Raw genomic sequence first — 11,679 nt, forward strand, 5'->3', positions numbered from 1 at the left:
CCCACTATCATTCCTAACCTCAAAGCTGAACTTCTTGCTGAGTTTAAAAATCAAGAAATATCTTTTCTCTTAAAAGCACTGCAGAGGGCACACAGGACATTTGGCCGCGCCTCCGTGCTGTCTATGAGGCTGGCCCAATCCCGAGGCCTCATCAGTACAAGCCGGAAGACTGGGTGTTCGTCAAGAGGCACCGCTGGGAGACCCTCAAGCCACGTTGGAAGGGCCCCTACGTCGTCGTGCTGACTACACCCACCGCTCTCAAGGTAGATGGTGTCGCGATTGGATCCATCACACCCACGTCCGCCCAGCCAACCCCTCTGCAGTCCAGGAGGACTTCATCGCGCAATGGAACATCGACCAAGACCAATGCAACCCGCTCAAGCTCAAGCTACGGCGCGCTCGACCTGCCTGATGCTGGTAACCTTGCTCGTGATCACTCCTGCCACTGGGAGCCCACACACTCCCTATAATGTTACCTGGAAAATTATAGACACCAAATCAGGGGTGGTTCTCAGTCAGACTTCTCAAATCCATCCCAAAAACACTTGGTTCCCTGAACTGCGGGTGGACCTCCTGACTCTCTTTCCCAAAAGAATCTACCCCAAACCATACTGTAAATCTTCTGGAATATGCGCAGGGATTTGGAACTCAAAACCATTAAGAACCACCTATTTCTACATTTGCCCCGAGCCCTTGCGAACTCGGTCCTGGGAAAACAACCCTTGTGGAGGCATTGGAGACTATTTCTGTGCTTCCTGGTCATGCGTCTCAACTGGACACATTTGGTGGGAGGCCCCGAGAAAGGGTGACCTGATCACCGTTGGATGGCCGTCTGCCCCACCTTGTCCCCGTTTTGGCCAGGTCTACTGCAACCCCGTGAGCATTTCCTTCACGGGAAGGGGGAAAAAAGACTACCAGATGGGACACCAGAAAGACTTGGGGACTCCGATTTTACCAGTGCAGAGAATTTGGAACGGTGTACATTACTGACCTTGGAATGTTGTTCACCCTCCGGGTCCAAAACACTCCCCCCCACCATCACACCCCTGTAGGAGTAGGGCCCAACCAAATACTGGCTCCCCAGCCTCGGCCTACCACACCCCGAGTGTCCACGCCCGGAGAAACTTGGACCCCAGCATCACAGCTCTTTACCCCACTTACACCAACCATGGGTAACCTGGCCCTGAGTTATACCTTACCGTCTAAGGTAAACCCCCTTTAGAGCATAGTCATAGGGGCATATTATGTTTTGAACGCCTCTAGGCCCAACCTAACCGAGTCTTGCTGGCTCTGTCTAGATGTCAAACCACCGTACTATAAGGGCATCGCAATTAAGGGCAATTATACAGCAGCCTTGACTGCCAACTCCTGCAGGTGGCAGCAAACTGCTGCAAGGCTAACCCTCCAGGCGGTGATAGGGCAGGGAACTTGTATAAGCAACGTACCCTCTGAACAGTCACATCTCTGTAACAAAACTCTGGCTACCCCTAGGGTGGCAGCATATCTTTTGCCCCCTGAGAATGCATGGTGGGCCTGTTCCAGTGGCCTCGCTCCTTGTGTCCACTCCTTAGTCCTTAATTCCCAAAAAGAGGGTTTCTGCGTACTTGTGCAGTTAATCCCTAAGTTAATATACCACTCGGAAGAAGAAGTACTTAACAAAGTAGACGCTATTAACACCCGAAGTAAAAGGAAGCCTATTACTGCCCTAACTGTGGCAGCCCTCTTGGGACTAGGACTAGCAGGAGCTAGAACTGGAATATCCTTGCTTGTCATACAAGACAAGAACTATGAAACCCTAAGAGCAGCCATTGACTTAGACATAGAAAAAATTGAAAAATCCATCACTCATTTGCAAGAATCCCTCACTTCCTTATCTGAAGTAGTGCTCCAAAACAGGAGGATTGGACTTGCTATTCATGCAGCAGCGGGGTTTATGTGCAGCCTTAGGGGAGGAATGTTGTTTTTATGTTAACCATTCAGAAGTTGTTAAAAAGTCCATGGCCCTTATAAGGGAAGGACTGTAGAAGTGAAAGCTAGAGAGAGAGCAATCTCAATCTTGGTATGAATCCTTGTTTAACTGGTTCCCGTGGTTAACCACTCTTATTTCCGCCCTCGTCGGACCCCTTGTAATCCTCTTAATGTTGTTGACTTTCGGCCCTTGTATTATTAACAGACTAGTCCAATTTGTCAAGGAACGCATAGAAATAGTTCAGTTAATGGTTTTACAAGCCCAATACCGGCCTCTAGCAAAGGAGAACGAGGTAGAGATGCAGTCGGTCTCATGGTTGAGCCATAAGCTCCAAGACAAGGGGGGAATGAAAGAACAAAGCAGAACTGACTATCTCCATACTTGTAGAGCTGGGTCTTCAGCCAGACTCCCCCACCTCCCTACTGGGAGTGACCACAGGAATGCCAGAAATGTCCTAACTCCCCCAACCACTGCCTGAGTGGACCAATGAAGCTCCAGGAACGCAGCCAAGGTCCTAATAAGGCTATACCATAGGATGTTCCCTATGCGTCACTGTTGACCAATCGTGAAATAGTGGGGGATGGCTCAAACCTCAGAATGTGTTGGTCACTTCCTGACCATTGTGCTGTAAGACCCTGCTGAAAAACCCTGACCAATCTCTGTAACCCACATCACTTACCTAAGCCCACCTAAATGACTAGCCCTATATAACCTTTGTTCTCCTGGGGCTCGCGCTCTCTCGTCTCGCGGCTGAGTGGGTAAGGAGGCTGGGGGAGCCAAGCCCGGGCTTGAATAAAGACTCTCTGCTTTTACATTGGACGTGGCTCCCTGGTGGTCAATATTTGGGGACCCCGAAATCTGGGCACAACAAGCCCTGGCCCATGTGCTCAGTGGTTGGAACATCAACGCATGTGCCAAAGGGTCGCAGGTCCCATTTTCCATCAAGGGCACATACTAGGTTGCAGATTCAGGTTGGATCCCCTGATTGGGGGGAATGTGGGAGGCAATCAATCGATGTTTCTCTCTCTCCTCCTCTTTTCGTTCCTCCCTCCCTTCTTCCCTTCCGCTCTCTCTAAAAAATCAATGGAAAAAATATCTTCAGGTGAGGACTGAAGAAAAAAAATGCCCTAATAGAAATTTTTAAAAATTCTTTTTTAATTTTTTTATTTTATTGATTTGAGAGAGAGAGAGAGAGAGAGAGAGAGGCAGGAGGGAGGAAGGGAGAGAAAGAAACACTGATTTGTTGTTCCACTTATTGATGCTGTCATTGGTTTATTTGGGTTCTGAGAGGGGATTGAACCCGAAACCATGGCAATTGAACTACCTAGCCAGAACATAAATTATTTATTTAAACATAAAAAAATTAATTTAACAATAGAAATACGACACATCACAACCTATGGGGAATGCAGCAAAAGCAGTATTTAGAAATCAATGTAGGACCCCAAATTCATTTCTAAAAAAAATCCAACACTTCACTCAAAGTTTCAAAGTGACACAATGTCATTCCAACAGTGACCAAACACCTGACAGCCTGCTACCTGCACCACTAAGCAGACACAAAGGTCAAAGGTCAAAGCCTCCACCTGACAGTTCCTAGGTGGCTCCCTGAGCTGCAGAGGTGGAGGCAGAGGCCCTAACATGGCGATGAGACAGGCACTTTCCCACAAGGGAGGCAGAATTTGCCATCGGAACCCTGATCCGAGGCAGCAAATGACAGGGGTGAGAAGGCACCACAGCCCTAGTTGGTTTTGCTCAGTGGTTAGAGCGTCGGCATACTGAAGGGTTCCGGGTTCAATTCTGGTCAAGGGCCACATACCTCGGTGGCAGACTTGATCCCTGGCCCCACATTGGGGTGCATGCGGGAGGCTACTAATTGATGTATGTTTCTCACATCCATGTTTCTCTCTCTCTCCCCCCTTCTACTCTCTCTTAAAATCAATGGAAAAATATCCTCGGGAAAGGATTAACAACAACAAAATGTCTAAGAGAGACATCTACCATTTATTTTTTAATATATTTTTATTGATTTCAGAGAGGAAGGGAGAGGGAGAGAGAGAGAAACATCAATGATGAGAGAGAATCATAGATGGACTGCCTCCTGTATACCCCCTACTGGGGATCGAGCCCACAACCCAGGCATGTGCCCTTGACCAGAATTGAACCTGGGATCATTTAGTCCACAGGCTGACGCCCTATTCACTGAGCCAATCCAGCTAGGGCAACATCTACCATTCTTTATTACCCTGCTCCCTCTCATGATATTAAACCCAGGCAAATTTCTTCACCAAATCTGCAACATTGCAAGCTTATGGGTGCTTAAACCAAACCACCTCATCACTTAGTCTAGTATTTCTCCAATACCAATGATTTCCTACATTTTAACCAGGGGTCCTCAAACTACGCCCCACGGGCCACATGCAAATACAAATATTGTATTTGTTCCCATTTTGTTTTTTTACTTCAAAATAAGATATGTGCAGTGTGCATAGGAATTTGTTCATAGTTGTTTTTTTTAACTATAGTCCGGCCCTCCAACGGTCTGAGGGACAGTAAACTGGCCCCGTTTAAAAAGTTTGAGGACCCCTGATTTTAACCATTTGTCACACTGTGTCAGTAGTCAGAAACCAACCTGAATTATCCCATAGCTATGTCTTGGTCATCTCTAAGATCTGTTCCTAATACATCCATACCCAGTAAAGGCAAAGTTTTCAAAAGAGGAGGTGAGCCCGGCCGTGTGCCTCAGTGGTTGTGCGTCAATCTATGAACCCAGTTGGGGCACATTTGTGGGCTTGATCCCCAGTGTGGGGTGTGCAGGAGGCAGCCAATCCATGATAGTCTCCCATCACTGATGTTTCAATCAAAAATAAAAAAATAGATATTTTTAAATGTATTTTTTAATTGATTTCAGAGAGGAAGGGAGAAGGAAAGAGAACAGAAACATCAATGATGACAGAGAATCATGGATCAAATGCCTCCTGCACGCCCCACACTGGGGATCCAGCACCCAGGCATGTGTCCCTGGCCAGGAATGGAACCCAGGACCCTTCAGTCTGCAGGCTGCCGCTCTATCCACTGAGCCAAACCAGCAAGGGCTGCACTTATATTTTTAAATCTCCATTTATGCTGGAAAGGCCAAAAGGTCTGTAGCCCCTGCCTTGGCCTCACAGACTGTGTCCCACGGGGGTCAGGAGATGCACCTGCCCTCAGAGACCCCTCAGAGCGCCCAGGATCAGCAGGGAGTCCATCTCCCCTCCCCATCTGATCCTCCTGTAGGACTATCTCCCAGAAGGGCACTCCTGTCCCCCAGGGCTCCCAGCCGGAACCCGACATCGCCCAGGCAGCATCCAGGGAAGGGGAGAGATGGGGGGCAGAGAGAGCCTAGGCCTGGGACTGAGGCAACAAGAAGAGAATCCGCTCATCCCAGCAGCTTTTCAGGAGCCAATTTGTGGAGGCGCAGGGTGAGACCTCAGGAATGTGTATTCCAAAGGATGTCCCTCACCTGCTTCTAGCAACATTGGGGGGCGGTGGGGAGGGGGAGCCGGAGTGCAGGTCCAGGGGTGCAGGATACGACAGGTTTTACAGGGAGAGCCCTGCCTTGGCCGGGAAAGGCTGCAGGATTGGAATACAAACTGGCTTCTCCACACACACCAACGTGTACACACACACACACACACACACACACACACACACACACACACACACACACACACACACACACCTCACGCCTCCAGGCCAGTTTTCCTGCTTGCTCAGCACAGACCGCCCTTCCTCCTTTCCTCCCAGCCCCCAACCCCCAATTGCTCCTCCTACTTCATTCTCCCACGACCAAGACGTCGCCTCCTCCTCCGGGAAGTTTCCAGGACGCCCCCGCGGTGTTGTCTGTTATCCTCTGCGCGTGCGTGGGGGTGTGTCTAACACTATTGACTCACCCGCCTAGGTGTCCCCCAACCTGGGGGCCAGGCCCGGGCGACCTGGAGAGACCAAGTGGGAGGAAGGACGGCGGTGGGAACCCTGGCCCAGAGGGAGGCACAGTCCAGCGGGTCCATCGCCAGGCGCACGCGCGTGGAGCGCCGAGCCCGAGGAGGGCAGGACGCGGGGTCCCCGGCCCGCATATGCCTGCGGGGACCCGGCACTCCCTGCGTCCTCCTCCCAGCACGTGGGAGGGGGGAGAGGCACGAGCGGGGTCCCCGGTCGCCCCCCTCTCCGCGCGGAGACGCCGCGGCCCGCCACATTCTCAGCCCCGAGACCCTGACTCCACCCCCGCGCACTCTAGGCTGGCAGATCTGGAGCCTTCAGGTCCCGGAGCGTCGGGGACCCAGCCCCCCACTTTCCTGCGCCCCGCTCCGCGCCCCCACCTGGCTGGCTTGGAGTAACTGCTTCTTCAGCGTCCCCACCGACAACGATGGCGGGCGCCCCCGGAACTGCGTCGTGTCAAAGCTGGGCCGGGCCTCGCGGACGCGCGGCGCCGGGGGAACGGGCGCCAGGGCCGGTCCCCCGGCGCTGGGCTCCGCCGGGCCCGCCTCCAGGGCCACGGCCACCACCTCCGCCTCCCCCGGGTCACCCCCGCACCTCGCGCCCGGGCGGTTGGCAGCACCGGGTCCCAAAGCCCCCAGCGCAGTCCATTGGCCGAGCCGCGGCGTATGCAAATGAGGCCGCTGGCGCCGCCCCAGCTACATTGTTGCGTGGAGACTGGGAAGACCCGCCTGGGAAGCAGGGCAGGGGATGGGGGGAGGGGGAAGGGGGAAGGGCAAATCGCGCTTTTGGTTGCCCGCAGGCTGAGAGGCGCCGGCTTTGTGATGGCTGTGGGTGGGGGGACGGGCACCACTTATCCGCGCTTCTGGGACTTAACCTGGTTTCATTCACCAGCAACAGTGCCCCTCTCTGGCGCAATTGGGGAAGGGACGCTCCAAGAGGTGCCTATGGGGGGAGCAAAGAGACCCAGGGACCCGCCATGGGAGGAAGAGGCCCATGGGCTGCGGGGTGGTTCCTTCTGTCCCCAGGCGGTGCTCTGGGCGCCATCTGCCTGGAGTCCGGTTACTGCGTCATTGTCTGATCAATATCTCGCTCGCCTCCCTGGAGCGCTGAGCCCACTGTCACCTGCATTGAGAGCAACTTTTCCCCAGGCCTGGCTGGTGTGTCTCAGAGCGTCCGCCTGCGGACTAAAAGGTCCCAGGTTCGATTCTGATGAAGGCCATGTACCTGGTTGCAGGTTCCCCGGCCCTAGTCCGGGTGTGTGCCGGAGGCAACCAATCAATGTGATTCTCTGACATCCATGTTTCTCTCTGTTCCCTTCCACTCTCTCTAAAAATCAATGGAAAAATATCTACGTTTGAGGATTAATTAGAGAGAGAGAGAGAGAGAGAGAGCAACTATCTCCAAGGAGGCATTAACAGCCCACTCAGTCCCCCGGACAAGTCACCAGACTGGAGACCCAGCTCCCTCGATGTGTCGCTGACAGTGTCATTTCTCACAGGGACCAGAAGTCTCTGAGTCCATGGCCCAGACCAGCCGCGGAGGGGCCTGGAGCAACCTGATTGAGCCTGTGTCCAAGCAGAGCCCAGCTGGTCAGCATCTTTGAGGCATCTGATCTCAAAAGGCCCTGAGGGCTCCCAAGACCTACCACCCACTCCATAAAGAAACACCTCCCCCTCCAGCCTCCACCTCAAAGAACTCCTCTTTCTGGGCCCTCAGTATATCCATAGGGATGGCCAAGGGCCCCCCTGTTCCCTGGCGCCCACCCCTGGCGTCCTGTTTTCTCCAGGACAGAAGTCACCCAGCCTCTCCTTTGCCTTAGCTCCCAGCTCCTTTATCCCTAACTTCATCCAAGTGAGGATTGCGCTGGGAACCACCCCTCCCTGTGCCTCAGTGTCCCCACGTTCCCTTAGAGGGGTAGACAAGAGCATTCTTCCTCTGAGATGGGAGAAAATGGGTCAGTTTAGCTGAGGGGATGAAGGCAGCTACCCTGAGGGTGAATCAATACAGCTTGGCTGAGTGCTATGGGCCTGACTGGGTGACTAGCCACCCTCAAGGGCAGCTGGGTCAGGACTGGGGCACAGCCCCCCTTGTCCTGGGCAGGGCTGCTTGGAACCAGCCCATCTGTCTTTTTTCTCCGTGTCCAAGAGTTGTTTAAATAGCACAGGTTTGAAGAAACTTCCCCCTAAACCAATCCCACTCTCTACCCTTTGGGAAGGGGCAATTATTTATATATTTACTTAAGTGTAGAGGCCCGGTTCAAACACTCGGGAGGGGGGGGGGGGGGAGGCGGGTCAGGGGTCCGTAAGCCCGATTTCGAGAGGGCAGAGGCCAGGCCAGGCCGAGGGACCCCACCAGTGCATGATCATGGCTGGGGAGGGATGCAGAAGGTTGGTCAGCTGGGGAGGGACTGCAGGAGGCTCCAGAGTGTGTCCGGCCTCTCCCGCTCAGTCCCAATTGGCCGAACCCCAGCAGCAAGCTAACCTACCAGTTGTTGCATCTGCCCCATGGTGGTCAGTGCACTTCATAGTGAGCGGTTGAGCGGCCTTAGCATATTATTAGCATACTAGAGGCCTGTTGCATGAAGAGATTCGTGTAATAGGCCTTCCCTTCCCTTGGCTGCTGACACCAGTTTTTCTCTGGCACCCAGGACCAAGGCCTTCGCTCTGGCTGGGCTCCAGGCAGAGCCCCCCTCCCAGCCATCAGGCTTCGCTGCTCTGCTGATCCCGGGGCTGGGAGGCCTAGCAGCTCCGCTGATCATGGGGCCATGAGGCCTCGCTGCTCGGCCAGCTTTGGGGCTGTTTGGCTTTGCTCCACCACTTGGAGCCTACGTATGCAAATTAATTTGCATATCACCCTGATTAGCCAATGGGAAGCATAACGAAGGTATGGTCAATTAACCTTTTTGTCTTTTATTAGATAGGATTACACTTTGATTGGTTGAATGGCAGACTGGATAACCGGGCAAAATGAGCATATTAGGCTTTTATTATACAGGATTTTATTTTATTTTTGTAATTGTTTTATTGCTTAAAGCAGGGGTCCTCAAGCTACGGCCCGCGGGCAACATGCGGCCCGCCGAAAACATTTATCTGGCCCGCCGGGTATTTTTGCCGCCACTGCCTGTTGCTTAGCAGCCGACTCGTTTTTTTTTTTAAAGCTATAGTCTGGCCCTCCAACGGGCTGAGGGTCAGTGAACTGGCCCCCTGTTTAAAAAGTTTGAGGACCCCTGGCTTAAAGTATTAGAAAGAGTATTACATATGTCTCCTTTTTTTTCCCACCCTTGACAAAACCTTGGCATCCCCTACCCCCCAGTATCTTATTTCCATTGCTTATGCTTATATGCATGCATACAAGTCCTTCGGTTGATCTCTAACCCACCCTCCTCCAGCCCCCCAACCTTCCCCGGCCTTCCCGACGTAGTTTGATAGTCTCTTTGAGGCTGCTCTGCCTCTGCATCTATTTTTGTTCATAAGTTTATAATGGTCTTTATTATCCATAAATGAGTGAGATCATGTGGTATTTTTCCTTCATTGACTGACTTATTTCACTTAGCATAATGCTCTCCAGTTCCATCCATGCTGTTGCAAATGGTAAGAATTCCTTCTTTTTTACAGCAGCATAGTATTCCATCATGTAGATGTACCACAGTTTTCTAATCCATTCATCTACTGATGGGCACTTAGGCTGTTTCCAGATCTTAGCTATCGTGAATTGTGCTGCTATGAACAATTAATCAGAAAACTGCTAATCAGAAAAAAACTTCTAAGCAGCAGCCCAGGTCCAAGGAGGAGCAGCCACACGAACAGGGACATTTAAAAAATAGACCACATATAGGGCCACAAACAAAGTCTCCCCAAATTCAAGATTGCTGTTTCTGTTTTCTTGGGATATATTCGTAAAAGTGGGATCACGCAGTCAAATAGGAGTTCCATTTTTAGTTTTTTGAGGAAACTCCATACTGTCTTCCATAGTGGCTGTACCAGTCTGCATTCCCACCAGCAGTGCACAAGTGTTCCTTTTTCTCCACATCCTCTCCAGCACTTATCGTTTGTTGATTTGTTGATGATAGCCATTCTGACAGGTGTGAGATGGTACCTCATTGTTGTTTTGATTTGCATCTCTCGGATGATTAATGACTTTGAGCATGTTTTCATATGTCTCTAGGCTTTCTGAATGTCCTCTTTTCAAAAGTGTCTATTTAGGTCCTTTGCCCATTTTTTGATTGGATTGTTATCTTCCTTTTGTTAAGTTGTATGAGTTCCCTATAAATGTTGGAGATTAAACCCTTATAGGTGATAACATTGGCGAGGATGTACTCCCATGCAGTGGGCTTTCTTGTTGTTTTGTTGATTGTTTCTTTTGCTGTGCAGAAGCTTTTTATTTTGATGTAGACCCATTTGTTTATTTTCTCTTTAGTTTCCAATGCCCTAGGAGCTGTATCGGTGAAGAAATTGCTTCGGCATATGTCTGAGATTGTGTTGCCCTTGGATTTTTCTAGAATTTTTATGGTTTCCCATTGTACATTTAAGTCCTTTATCCATTTTGAGTTTATTTTTGTGTATGGTGTAAGTTGGTGGTCTAGTTTCATTTTTTTTGCATGTATCTGTCCAATTTTCCCAACACCATTTATTGAAGAGACTACCTTGACTACATTGTATGTTGTTGCCTCCTTTGTCAAATATTAATTGAGCATATTGGTTCGGGCCGATTTCTGGGCTCTCTATTCTATTCCATTGATCTATATGTCTGTTCTTGTGCCAGTACCAGGCAGTTTTGAGAACAGTGGCTTTGTAATACAGCTTGATATCTGGTATTGAGATCCCACCTACTTTGTTCTTTCTCAGGAATGCTGCAGCTATTTGGGGTCTTTTTTTATTCCAGATGAATTTTTGGAGAGTTCATTCTAGGTCTGTGAAATATGCCATTGGTATTTTAATGGGAAGTGCGTTGAATTTATAGATGGCATTGGGTAGTATGGACATTTTAATGATGTTGATTCTACCAATCCATGAACACGGTATGTTCTTCCATCTGTTTATGTCTTCCTCTATCTCTTTTTTCAACATCCTATAGTTTTCTAGAGTAGAGGTCTTTAACCTCTTTAGTTAAGTTTATTCCTAGGTAGCTTAATTTTTTTGGTGCAATGGTGAATGGGACTGTTTTTTTAGTCTCTCTTTCTGTAAGTTTACTATTGGTGTATAGAAATGCCATAGATTTCTTGGCATTAATTTTGTACCTTGCTACATTGCCAAATTCATTTATTAAGTCTAATACTTTATTGATGGAGTCTTTAGGGTTTTTTATGTATAATATCATGTCATGGGCAAATAAGGACAATTTTACTTCTTCTTTTCCAATTTGGATGCCCTTTATTTCTTCTTCTTGTCTAATTGCAATGGCTAATACTTCCAGTACTATGTCAAACAGGAGTGGTGAGAGTGGGCATCCCTGTCTTGTTCCTGTTTTTAGGGGAAATGGTTTTAGTTCTTGTCCATTGAGTATGATGTTGGCTGTGGGCCTGTCATATATGGCTTTTATTATGTTGAGGTATGATCCTTCTATTCCCACCTTGCTGAGAGTTTTTATCAAAAATGGGTGTTGGATTTTGTCAAATGCTTTTTCTGCATCAATTGATATGACTATGTGGTTTTTTTCTTTCAATTTGTTTATGTGATGTATCACGTTTATTGGTTTGCAGATATGGTACCAGCCTTGCATCCCTGGGATAAATA

At 49.8% G+C, this 11,679-nt stretch overlaps 2 protein-coding genes across 2 annotated transcripts in view; both read right to left on the reverse strand.

Annotated features, from left to right (window-relative positions):
* Nucleotides 1-6,382, reverse strand: part of LOC132223010 (endophilin-A3-like) — a 36,164-nt gene extending 29,782 nt beyond the window's left edge. Inside the window, exon 1 of the mRNA XM_059678405.1 lies at nucleotides 6,328-6,382. The gene's annotated coding sequence lies outside the window, so the exon portion shown is untranslated. The remainder of the gene's footprint in view (nucleotides 1-6,327) is intronic.
* Nucleotides 1-6,433, reverse strand: part of LOC132222885 (zinc finger protein OZF-like) — a 782,465-nt gene extending 776,032 nt beyond the window's left edge. Inside the window, exon 1 of the mRNA XM_059678239.1 lies at nucleotides 6,328-6,433. The gene's annotated coding sequence lies outside the window, so the exon portion shown is untranslated. The remainder of the gene's footprint in view (nucleotides 1-6,327) is intronic.
* Nucleotides 6,434-11,679: the final 5,246 nt, after the last annotated feature.

Source organism: Myotis daubentonii, chromosome 21 (genome assembly GCF_963259705.1).
Source record: "Myotis daubentonii chromosome 21, mMyoDau2.1, whole genome shotgun sequence".
NCBI lineage: Eukaryota > Metazoa > Chordata > Mammalia > Chiroptera > Vespertilionidae > Myotis > Myotis daubentonii.